The sequence below is a fragment of the Hyla sarda genome, chromosome 1 (assembly GCF_029499605.1).
Source record: "Hyla sarda isolate aHylSar1 chromosome 1, aHylSar1.hap1, whole genome shotgun sequence".
NCBI lineage: Eukaryota > Metazoa > Chordata > Amphibia > Anura > Hylidae > Hyla > Hyla sarda.
The window spans coordinates 409,390,412-409,403,335 of NC_079189.1; the positions used below are offsets into that span (position 1 = coordinate 409,390,412).

General features: G+C 44.3%; 2 protein-coding genes across 2 annotated transcripts in view; one reads left to right on the forward strand and one right to left on the reverse strand.

Annotated features, from left to right (window-relative positions):
- CCDC157 (coiled-coil domain containing 157) overlaps window positions 1-5,818 on the reverse strand; it is an 87,021-nt gene extending 81,203 nt beyond the window's left edge. Inside the window, exon 1 of the mRNA XM_056528669.1 lies at window positions 5,685-5,818. The gene's annotated coding sequence lies outside the window, so the exon portion shown is untranslated. The remainder of the gene's footprint in view (window positions 1-5,684) is intronic.
- The window catches only part of TBC1D10A (TBC1 domain family member 10A), a 42,657-nt gene that overhangs the window by 6,409 nt on the left and 23,324 nt on the right, over window positions 1-12,924 (forward strand). The window lies entirely within an intron of this gene.

Sequence of the window (12,924 nt, forward strand, 5' to 3'; positions counted from 1 at the left end):
AGAGCTTTAAAAATATGTGTATATTACATTTATTCTTGCTCACATAGTTAGCATCCGTGCAGAGAAGCACTTCCTGAGTTATCAACATAAATATGTTTAAAATGTAATAGAAATAAACGGCCACTAGGTGGCTCTGTTCTGTTCCCAGCTACAAATAATACAGTGAGTTTGGTCTCCTCCCGGCCTGACAGGAGACCAAACTCACTGTATTAATTGTGGCAGGGAACAGAACAGAGCCACCTAGTGGCCGTTTTTTCTATTGCTTTTTAAACCTCTTTATGTTGATAATTTTAAATCAAGTGAATGTGAAAGTGTCTGCTAATTACACAAGGAGCACTATATTAAAATTTTTATTTGGTGACAGGTACTCCTTTTAAATAGGTTGCCAGGATTATGTCCAGTTTGAAGTAAGAAGCCATTTTTTTGCAAATATGGAGGGAGTCCCCTTGAGCTTCTTTCTCCAGTTTTCTAGATAAACCATATTCATAAAGCTTCTTCAATGTGTTGTGTACTGCCTGCTGTATAGAATAAGGAAGAAAGAGCATGTGAGGTAGATAACTGCTGAGAACTGATGCCAGTCAGCTAAACCTTCTGGGCCATGAGTAGCCTCATGTAACAAGTGTGTACAGGGCCAAAGATGGAACAGGATCTGGTTGTTCATCTTTACATCTGAAGAATATTAGATTCAATATGCTTGAAGATCACTAAATAAGATGGATAAAATAGAGCCTGAAATTCTTTTTGTGGTTCATTGATTCATTTATAAAACCAGATATACAGTCAGGCCCATAAATATTGTGACATCGACACAACTCTAACATTTTTGGCTCTATACACCACCACAATGTATTTGAAATGAAATTAAAGGTGTATTCCGGGCAAAAACATCTTATCCCCTATCGAAAGGATAGGGGATAAGATGTCTGATCGCTGGGACCCCCCCACGATCTCCCTGCAGCAGCCTGCATTCTATGCGTAGCTGCGTCCGAAGTTTCGGAAACCGCCGGGCTTCCGAGACGGAGACGTGACTTCATGCCACGCCCCCTCCATTGATTTCTAGCCGTTACGCCCCCTCCCATAGAAATGAATGGAGGGGGCGTGACGTCACGTCCCCGTCTCGGAAGCCCAGCGGTTTCCAAAACTGCAGACGCAGCTATACATAGAATGCAGGCTGCTGCAGGGAGATCGCGGGGGGTCCCAGCGGTGGGCTCCCCGCGATCAGACATCTTATCACCTATCCTTTTGGATAGGGGATAAGATGGTTTTTGCCCAGAATACCCCTTTAACAAAATGTGCGTTAACTGCCGATTGTCAGCTTTAATTTGAGAGTATTTGTATCCAAATGAGCTGAACGGTGTAGGAATTACAACAGTTTGCATATGTGCCTCCCACTTGTTAAGGGACCAAAAGCAATGGGACAATTGGCTTCTCAGCTGTTCCATGGCCAGATGTGTGTTATTCCCTCATTATCCCAATTACAATGAGCAGATAAAAGGTCCAGAGTTCAAAGTGCTGTCACTATTAGTGAAGCAAGCCATCATTAGGCTGAAAAAACAAAACAAACTCATCAGAGAGAGAGCCAAAACATTAGGTGTGGCCAAAACAACTGCTTGGAACATTCTTAAAGGGGTTCTCTGCTGCCCTTCCTTCCGGAGCTCCGCTCGCAGCGTCCAGAAGTTTATTACTCTGAATGCTATGTGCGGGCTTCCGTGTTCATGGCCGCCCCCTCGTGACGTCGCGCCCGCCCCCTCGTGACATCACACCCACCCCCTTCAACGAAGGTCTATGGGAAGGGGGCGCGACCGCTGTCACGCCCCCTTCCCATAGACTTTCGTTGAGGGGGCGGGCCTGATGTCACGAGGGAGGCGAGCGTGACGTCACGAGGGGGCGGCCTCGAACTTGGAAGCCCGCACACAGCGTTCAGAGTAATAAACTTCCAGGCACTGCTAGCGGAGCTCCGGAAGGCAGGGCAGCAGAGAACCCCTTTAAAAAGAAGGAATGCATCGGTGAGTTCATCAACACCAAAAGACCCGGAAGACCAAGGAAAACAACTGTGGAGGATGACCAAAGAATTCTTTCCCCCTTCACAACAGATGGCTAGATGAACACTCTCCAGGAGGTAGGTGTATGTGTGTCAAAGTCAACAATCAAGAGAAGACTTCACCAGAGTGAATACAGAGGGTTCACCACAAGATGGAAACCATTAATGAGCCTCACAAATAGGAAGGCCAGATTAGAGTTTGTCAAAAAACATCTACAAAAGCCTACCCAGTTCTGGAACAACACACTATGGACAGATGAGACCAAGATCAACTTGTACCAGAGTGATGGGAAGAGAGGATTATGGAGAAGGAAAGGAACTGCTCATAATCCTAAGCATACCACCTCACCAGTGAAGCATGGTGGTGGTAGTGTCATGGCGGGGGCATGCATGGCTGCCAATGGAACAGCTTCTCTTGTATTTATTGATGATGTGACTGCTGACAAAATCAGCAGGATGAATTCTGAAGTGTTTCGGGCAATATTATCTGCTCATATTCAGCAAAATGCTTCAGAACACATTGGACGGCGCTTCACAGTGCAGATGGACAATGACCCAAAGCATACTGCAAAAGCAACCAAAGAGTTTTTTAAGGGAAAGAAGTGGAATGTTATGCAATGGCCAAGTCAATCACCTGACCTGAATCCGATTGAGCATGCACTTCACTTGCTGAAAACAAAACTGAAGGGAAAATGCCCCAAGAACAAGCAGGAACTGAAGACAGTTGCAGTAAAGGCCTGGAGGAGCATCCCCAGGGATGAAACCCAGCGTCTGGTGATGTCTATGTGTTCCAGACTTCAGGCTGTAATTGACTGCAAAGGATTTGCAACCAAGTATTAAAAAGGGAGTTTGATTTATGATTATTAGTCTGTCCCATTACTTTTGGTCCCTTAACAAGTGGGAGGCACAAATGCAAACTGTTGTAATTCCTACACCGTTTACCTGATTTGGATGTAAATACCCTCAAATTAAAGCTGATAATCTGCAGTTAAATGGGCACTGTCACCAACTTTATTTTTTGATATGTTGTAGTACTTATGTACTACAACATATCTCTAATATACTTTTATTTATTTTTATTAAAATGAAAGAGGACTGATTTTGGCCTGGCAATCAGTCCTTTTTCAGTTAAGCTGCATTCGCTCCCTGCCTGTCAATCAGACAGGCACTGGCTGGGAGGCCACTCCTCCCTCACATTGCCGCCGCCGCTGTCCCTGCATGCCCGCTGCCGGACTCTGCAGTAAGTGTAATGAGGGAGGGGGGTTTGTGATGGAGGGAACGGGGTATGCAGGGGTTGTGATGGAGGGAACGGGGTATGGCGCGGGAGGGAGACGTAGGGGAGGGCTAGCGCCGCAGCGCCACTTGTAACTAACTAAGTTTATCTACACAGGGTGCCTCCAGCTGTTTCAATACTACAACTCCCAGCATGCCCTGACAGCCAATAGATGTCAGGGCAAGCTGGGAGTTGTAGTGGTGAAACAGCTGGAGGCACCCTGTGTAGATGAACTAAGGGCAGAAGTCCCCCCCCCCCCAGCAGGCATCAGTGACGTGGTGCCTGCTGGGGAAGTCTGCCTGGTAGTGAGCACACTATCAGGCAGACAAAAGGCATTTTTAGTATAGTAAAAATAAAAAGCAGGGAGGGGGTTAGGGATAGATTGGCAATAGGCAGGGACAGAAACAAAAATAGGATGGTGGGAGCTACACTTTAAAGAACATCTTGTTTGTTTCATTTCAAATCCATTGTAGTGGTGTATAGAGCCAACTATGTTAGAATCCTGTCGATGTCCCATTATTTATGGACCTGACTATATTGGAAGCTTGCAATATAGTTGGTCAGCTTTGTTCTTTCCTTTTGAAACTCCTTACATACTAGTGCGATTGGAGGATGCCACGGCGGGATAACTTTGGGCAAAGACTTATACATCATTCTTCTATGAAAATGTACTTCTTAGCGACAGATCCAGTGATTCATCCGGGCTAAACAACAATTAGTCATAACTGCTTCTTACATGTTCTGTGTGTCAGAGCTTGGTAGAGCCGGGTAGTCAAGTAATATATAGAGAAACGCCTGGTTAGAACCTAAAATGGCCTAAAAATCTGGATATAGTTTTGGGTCCCATGGATTTACATTTGTTTCTCAGGGTCTTCTATAGGACATAAAACTGTAGCCTACAACCACTTTTCTAGGACAGTATTTTACATTGGTATTTAAAGCTTAAAACCAGAAGTGGTATCTACGCAGAGAAAAACTGTTCTGTTTTTTGGACCCACTTCTAGTTTTGACTTATAAATACAGATGGAAGATATTTCTATGTGAAACTGGCCTAAATCTCCATGAGCATATCCTTTTACTATCTGATGCATCTTCATCACATTTAGCATAAAAAGAACATTTCATCACTAATAAAATGTAAGGCCTTAGGAATCATCTGTCAGGACATGTTGCACAGAAGGAGTTACTGACTTGGTGACCTACTATTTACTTACTGGGGAGCCCTTCCTGATGGGGGTCATATCTATCTGGGGGCCTGTCTGTGGGCATTATATGTGAGGGGCGCATGATGGGGGCATTATATGTGAGGGGCGCATGATGGGGGCATTATATGTGAGGGGCGCATGATGGGGGCATTATATGTGAGGGGCGCATGCGGCCCAGTCTCACCCAGCCCCCAGCCTCTACCTCCGGAGCCCCCCCCCAGATAATTTGAGACCCCTGGTTTAGTAGAAGACATTGGGGGGGGGGGGGGGGAATATACTGTTTTCAAAAATTTCTTATGGATTTTTTTAGCCACTGTTTTGCATTCGGGTTGTTTTTGGCCCCAAAAACAAACAATTAGCCTTTCTTTAACTCCCAGCATGCCCACCAGCCGACAGATGCAGCAAATGGCTGTCTGGGCATGTCCAGGCATGCTGGGAGTTGAAGTTTTGCAACATCTGGAGGGCCAGATGTTTGAGACCCCTGATCTAAAGGAATAATTGTACAAAATACTGGGTGATTCCAGAAGGATGGTACAAAGGCAAGGGCCTGTAAGTACAGTAACATTAGTGTTAATGGCTGAAAATCAAAGCTAAACATGGCTGACTCATATAGAATTACAGGTTCCACAAATCACGTTATGGAAACCTCTGCATTGTAAGACATACCATATGACTCCTTCTTCAGGAGATAAAACCAGACAACAAACCGAAACGCGCTTTTCATTGACCTGCAGGGATGATTGGAAGAGGAGGAATTCACTGACAAGCTGGTGTTCAGCAATGAGGCGACCTTTACCTCAGTGGGAAGGTCATCCACCACAATGTTAGGATTTGGGGCTCAGGAAAACCATGTACCCTTATTGAGCTCATGAGGGACTCAACCAAAGTAAATGTGTTCTGTGCAAGGTCTATGGTTCCTTCCTATAGATAAAACGAGTGCGTCTTTTCATGTTAATACATTAGTGTACATATTCGCTTGGTTATGAATACTGAGGCTATCATTTACCATCCTTATTGAATAGCACTGTATTAACTTTCACTTTTTTTTAGTTCCTTTTTTTTTTTTCTAAACAAACTTCCTGTTTCCATCATATAATACAGAACAAGTGTAAAAGGTGAACCCGTTCAGGGGCGTATATACAGTTTTGGCTTTCTTGTTACCAACCTGCAGGGGCACTTGTTCTGTCACTGTAATAGGCCCCGGCACAGGCTAAGTGTAAGTTGGCAGCCTTCACACCATGGAATGGCAGTTACGTCTTATGCCGACATAGGGGAAGATTTATCAAAACCTGTGCAGAGGAAGAGTGGTGCAGTTGCCCATAGCAACCAATCAGATTGCTTCTTTCATTTTCCACAGGCCTCTAAAGAGGCCTGTGGAAAATGAAAGAAGCAATCTGGTTGCTATGGGCAACTGCACCACTCTTCCTCTGCACAGGTTTTGATAAATCTCCCCCATAGTTGTCCTTGATCTGATAAGTGTATGTAAAGGTGGGTGCTGGAGGAATAGACCTCCACTCCTGCTGTGACCTATCCTTAGAGATCACTGCTCTTCAGAAACCAGCGCGTTCCATGCACGGATCTGCAGTGGTCATTAAAGAGATTTAATTTTTTTACTATATTTTATATATCTTCTATTTGGCCTACCCCTTTATACCAATAGATTACAGATGTGGATGAATGAGAGAAATGTTGTGCTATTTTAGTTCTGCCAGTCATCGTGTGGCCTAGATCTGTGACTCTGAATTGACTTTTCTCATAGGACTGAGGTTAGAAATGTGCAGTGATAGAGGATACACACCCATTGCTGTATATATTATCATTACTCCCTTCTCTCTTTCCTACAAGTAGGTAGAATGGGATGTAGAGCTGATGGTGTCCAGTATTGAGGTTTCTGTTATTACTAGAATGGTTGTGTTACCCTGGCCCCATGGTAAATTCTCTTCCGTATGATAGCTTCTAGTTGTGTGCAGTATTTTCCATTCCCGTCACCAGGGACGTCCAGACTGCTGGACAAACATTTAGGAGGGATCCTGGTATTTTCTACTGCCGTGATTCCTTTCTACCCCCATCTTTCTCTGTATAATTTTTACATTTTGCTTTTGAGGTTATTTTTCCAGAACACTTAGTTCCTGTTGCTGGCGCCAATGTGGAGTTAGAGAGCTGCACGTTGGAAACAAAAATATGTTTGGGACATGGAACACTGTAGAAGTGCACTACATCTGTATACAATGTGTGTTATATCATATTGTAAGAGATAAATAAGCAAAGGAAATTTTTCTGGTATATTACACATTCGTGTATCTCTCTGCTGTATAGTGATACAGAGCAAGGTGAATTATATCTACCCTTTAGGCTGCTATGCAAAGTTATAACCATATGCCTCCTCCGTGCCCAGTGCTTTTTGGTAAAGGTATTCATCTGACATCTACTGCTCAAAAAAAATGAAGGGAACACTTTAACACCACAATGTAACTCCAAGTCAATCCCACGTCTGTGAAATCACACTGTCCACTCAGGAAGCAACACTGATTGACAATCAATTTCACATGCTGTTGTGCACATGGAACAGACAACAGGTGGAAATAGGCAATTAGCAAAACACCCATAGTAAAGGAGTGGTTCTGCAGGTGGTGACCACAAACCACTTCTCAGTTCCTATGCTTCCTGGCTGATGTTTTGGTGACTTTTGAATGCTGGCGGTGCTTTCACTCTAGTGGTAGCATGAGACGGAGTCTACAACCCACACAAGTGGCTCAGGTAGTGCAGCTCATACAGGATGGCACATCAATGTGAGTTGTGGCAAGAAGGTTTGCTGTGTCTGTCAGCGTAGTGTCCAGAGCATGGAGACGCTACCAGGAGACAGGCCAGTACATCAGGAGACATGAAGCAGGCCGTAAGAGGGCAACAGCCCAGTAGGACTGCTACCTCTGCCTTTGAGCAAGGAGGAACAGGAGAAGCACTGCCAGAGCCCTGCAAAATGACCTCCAGCAGGCCACAAACATGCATGTGTTGACTCAAACGGTCAGAAACAGACTCCATGAGGGTGGTATGAGGGCCACAGGTTGGGGTTGTGCTTACAGCCCAACACCGTGCAGGACATTTGGCATTTGCCAGAGAACACCAAGATTGGCAAATTCGCCACTGGCGCCCTGTGCTCTTCGCAGATGAAAGCAGGTTCACACTGAGCACATCTGAATCTGGAGACACCGTGGAGGACGTTCTGCTGCTTGCAGCATCCTCCAGCATGACCGGTTTGGTCAGTAATGGTGTGGGGTGGCATTTCTTTGCCAGACAATGCTAGACCTCATGTGGCTGGAGTGTGTCAGTAGTTCCTGCAAGAGGAAGGCATTGATGCTATGGACTGTCCCGCCCATTCCCCGGACCTGAATACGATTGAGCACATCTGGGACATTATGTCTCACTCCATCCACCATTGCCACGTTGCACCACAGACTGTCCAGGTGTTGGCGGATGCTTTAGTCCAGGACTGGGAGGACATCTTTCAGGAGACCATCCGCCACCTCATCAGGAGCATGCCCAGGTGTTGTAGGGAGATCATACAGGCACGTGGAGGCCGCACACACTACTGAGCCTCATTTTGACCTGTTTTAAGGACATTACATCAAAGTTGGATCAGCCTGCAGTGTGGTTTTCCACTTTGATTTCCATTGATAATTTATGTGCGATTTTGTTGTCAGCACATTCAACTATGTAAAGACAAAAGTAGTGCTGGGCTGTTCATACTGAATATCGGTATGTTTTTTTTTTTTTTTCCTGTGCGATATGAATTTTTCCTATGCCACAATACCGGTCGGGCCCCTCAACCCCCCCCCCCCCTTCGAATGAATGAATCATCGGGGAACTAATCATATGTGACCTGCGGGCGCCGCTCCCCGTCCTCCTGCGTTCCCCCATTGCTCCGGTATCAGCCTCACGATCCTCTGCTGTGATCCTGTTGTTTTTGCAGCCCGGGCACAGGAATATGTAAAATTCATCAGTACAGATGTCCTTTAATTTCAATCACCGCAGAACGAAACTCATTCAGGTCACAGGTCACACATGATTAGTTCCCCAGCGTGGGGGGGAATACCGTTAAATACCGTGGAACCGCCATAGGTTACAAAAATACAGTGATATGCATTTTTGGTCATACCGACCAGCAAAGTATTTCATACGATTAGTTAATTCATTCAGATCTAGGAAGTGTTATCTTGGTGTTTTTTATTTTTTTGAGCAGTATAGTGCACTATGGTTTGGCCACAAATCTGTATGGAATGGGAGATCAGACCATGAAGGAGGGGCCCTTTATCCAGCTATTTCCTCTTATGTATTGGTGTAGGGCCATGTTTAAAGTGTTCACATACCTGACATGTTTTAGATGTTTTAGTTTTGGCAAAGAATCCGTCATTGCTACACACTGCGTCCCATTTGTTTTGGAGGATTGCTCGTTTAGCTAAAGAAGAAAACAATACTTCAGCTTGTGCTTTTATCCATAGGATGATAAATCTTAATGCTCTTGTTATATGAGAATAGAGATGGACAAAAAACTAAAGGCTTTCAGAGCCAGCCAAACCCCTCCAGGAGACTGCTTTTCTTTTTAGTGTAATAAACCATTTAAAAAGAAAACATCTGTAAAGAAAGTACCTGGCTCCTGGGACGTGTCCTGCCCCATGCCTGAGTATTTTTGCAGTGAGTAGTGTAGAACTAAGCTAAATATAGCCTTACCTTTTTTTTTTTTTTTTTTTTTTTTTTTTGTGCAGCCCAAATGTGCAATAGACTAGGCTTTTAATTTGGCACTATCATTTAGAAAAAACTTTTAACATATCCTAGCGACATGTCAAAAGTTTTGATCTGCGAGTACCTGAATTTTCAGACCTCCACCGATCAGAACAACACACTCGCAATGTAAGTCTATAGAGCGTGTCTCAATCATGTGATGCAAAGTAAGGACATTTCAAAAGTTTAAGTGACCGGTACTAACAAAAGAATTACAGCAGCACACTGCTAGCGCTAAGTTATATGTGTAATAGAAAACTTTTTACATTGCAGTACTGCTATAGAGAAAAATAGAGGTTCTTAGCCTTTCATTTGGCCAAATAGTATGTACCATCCCACCACGATAAGGTGACCTCATTTGGGATGGACCCTACACTATAGATATGCCTCTCTTTTTGGCTAGCAATAAGTGACAGGCTAGGAAAGGCAATAGATTAGGCACATGAGACATCAGAGACTATGGCCCCCTTTACATATGTCCATCATCAGTTTTCTTTTCCCACGGAGGGAAAATGAAGCCAGAACTGATCCCATTCATTTGAAAGGGACCGTTCACAATCATCTAGCATCTCAGTTTAGACGCCGAATGATTTGACTCGCCGGACCAGCACAGAAAGGGGAACGCATCTTCCTGCTTTCCCCCGTCCATGCCGCATATACCGGTCAGCAACTAATGGTTTTGACTGATGACTTTTTGAGCATCAGTCATGCCATCAGTTGTGAACAGTTTATGTAAACAATCTGAGCCTGACACAACTGACATATGTAAACCTAACCTAAGCTTTAAATCATAAATATTAATGCCTGTCAGTAGGACCACTGCAAAAGAAACACTCTTTATGCCCCCATCGGTCAATAAAGGCCTAGGGAAACATTTAGCATGTACCTTGCGAGATTTCCAGCTACAGAGAGCACAAACGCAGTGTGAACTCAGCCTTGCCTTTGCACAAGTTAGTAGATTCCCTTTATCCAACTGAGGTTATGTTCACACAGCTGTATTTTATTTTCGCGTGGAATTGTGCGTGGAATTGCGCGCTGACATGGGGGAGAAAGAAGTGAAGGTCTTTTCAGCCATTTCCGCGCAAATTGAACACGAATTCTGCGCAAATTGCCCGCGAAAGCGATGTCGGGCGGAATTTTTTTTTTACCATTGACTTCAATTGATTTCTGCTAGTGGATTCCGCTTGAAGAATGAACATGTTCTTTCTTCAAGCAGAACGGAATTCTGCAGAGCAGAATTTCCGCAGTGTGAACAGCACAGCAGAAATAACATTAAAGTCAATGGGCAGAGGAGATGGGAATTAATTTGGAGAGGAGAATTCAAGAGGAATTACTTGAGTAAATTCCTCTTGAATTACTCTGTGTGAATGCACCCTTACTCAACTCTCTCTCATCTACCAGTTGGAACTCTGGTCTTCTTTTAGGAGCAGACCCACCCTGACCACATAGCAGTCAGATGCCATCACGTGACATAAGAGACCCAGCACTCACCGGTGATGCTAAATCATGTGGATTTATTGATCCATAGTAGAAATAACATGAAGGACACGTTTCTGCATGTTGCCTTTCTCAGCCTGCTGCCTATCGGCAGCAAGCTGAGGAAGGCACAATGCCGTAAGGCGTCATTCATGTTATTATTTCTACTATGTATCAATGAATCCACTTGATTTAGCATCACCGGTGAGTGCTGGGTCTCTTATTCCATATACTGGCTTATTCCCACCTCGTGCACCACCACGGACAGACGTGCCGGCCTGACCATTACCAGATATCATCACGTGACATAGACTCCTAAAGGAAGATTAAATTGCTCACCGGTGCCTGAACGGGGGAGCAGTGCAGGATATCCTTGTATACTGACCCTTGACCACATTTGTAACAACCTTTAGCTGAGGATCAAACAGGAAACAGAACTCTAAGAAAGTAAATAAAAAGTCCAAAGCCCTGGTGCTGATTGGTTTTCGGCTGTGATATAGATATTTAAGGAAATCCTAATGCTATAAAAAGGGTAGACTCTGCAGTATGGGATTGTAACCAGTAGTGTGAGTCAGTGTTGGCTTAATACAATGCCTGTTTCTGGGTTAAGAAGGCATTGTTGATGCAACACCTCAGTCATGTGCAAGGGCAATGTGATGAGACCGTAGGGCGTTCATTTGATCACTGACTAACGCGTGGGATACAGAAGTCTCTGCTCCAACTTCCTCGGGATGAGTTTGGTTTCCTTCCTAAGGTCACGGCTGTTACAGAAGGAGCAGTCATCCCCCATTCCATTCATTGCATAGCCAGAAAAGGAAGTGCCTGATAAAAACCCCAATTCTGAACAATGTGTTTGTCAGATCTGCAGCAGAGATGGACCCTCTGTCTCGTTCTTTATATGGTCTCTATACGCATGGGTTCACATATGCCAAGATATCTCTTCAGAGTAACTTGTAGTTCTTCTGGTATAAACCAAGGCGGAGTTGGAATGAAATGCCCAGGATAAACATCTCAGGTGTAATTATGTGTGCTCTATGGCTTCAATGATGCTGCTGAATAATTGGGCAAAAGTTTAACTCCTTCAGAACAAGGGGTAGTTATTTCCTGCTAGGATTGCCATCTCCACCTCTAATTCCTATCCTGGACCTTTTTCTTCTGTTTTGTAGAATCTTGCATCTATGATAAGATCATACAACATACTGATAAAAATATTTCTTGATTTATAGGCACCGGAGGAACAGGGTAGACTGCACTACTACACCCAATATGTATGAATAGGATGCGTCTCTGATAGGGATAGTAGTTGTCTGGTAAAAGGGTGCAATGAAGTGAAAATAACAATGTCCAAAATGCAAATTGCAAAAAGATGAAAAATGTCTGCACTCGCCTGAAAAATTCATAAACTTTATTTAATTTCTTCATAAAAATGGCGGGTGAGAGCTACGAGCTCATTTCACGAATAATCGGCTTCCTCGGGAGGAAACACGCTGAAGCTGAGCGGGGGAGAGCTACGAGCTGGTTTTGTGGGTACTCCGCTTCCTCGGGAGGCCCGAGGAAGCGGATTACCCACGAAACCAGCTGGTAGTTCTCACCGGCTCAGCTTTGGCTACAGTGGGTTTCCTTCTTCCCCTCCCCACATCGGTCAGCCGTTTTTATGAAGAAATGAAATAGTTTATGAATTTTACTGGTGAGTGCAGAAGTTTTTCATCTTTTCGCAATTTGCATTTATTGATTTATACCTGCGATATTGGAGGACTGAGCTTGTTTTTGCTGGTGTTTTACAGTATAGGGAGGCTATCCAAAAATCAGACCTTGCTCCTGCCAATGCATCAACTGTTTATGCTTATACTGTATTGCCAATTTGAGTAGTGAGCAGAACTGCAGTGCAAAGCATTGGGCAGGGACAGTACAGCAGCCGGAGACAGGGTATAGATTGCAGACTTGCTCTGAGGCCAGTAGCTAAGCAGCAGTCACTGAAATAAACATTATTGTAGTGTATGCCCAGCCGGAGGTGGTCTGTAAAGCTGAGGTTGCACCTGACTAGGCCTACACTTCACTGGTAACTTTATATACTGTGGCCATTGCTCTCTTATATCTACAGTTGTATCAGTTACCTTTATTTGTCCACACTATACGTGGCCTCTGTACATTGT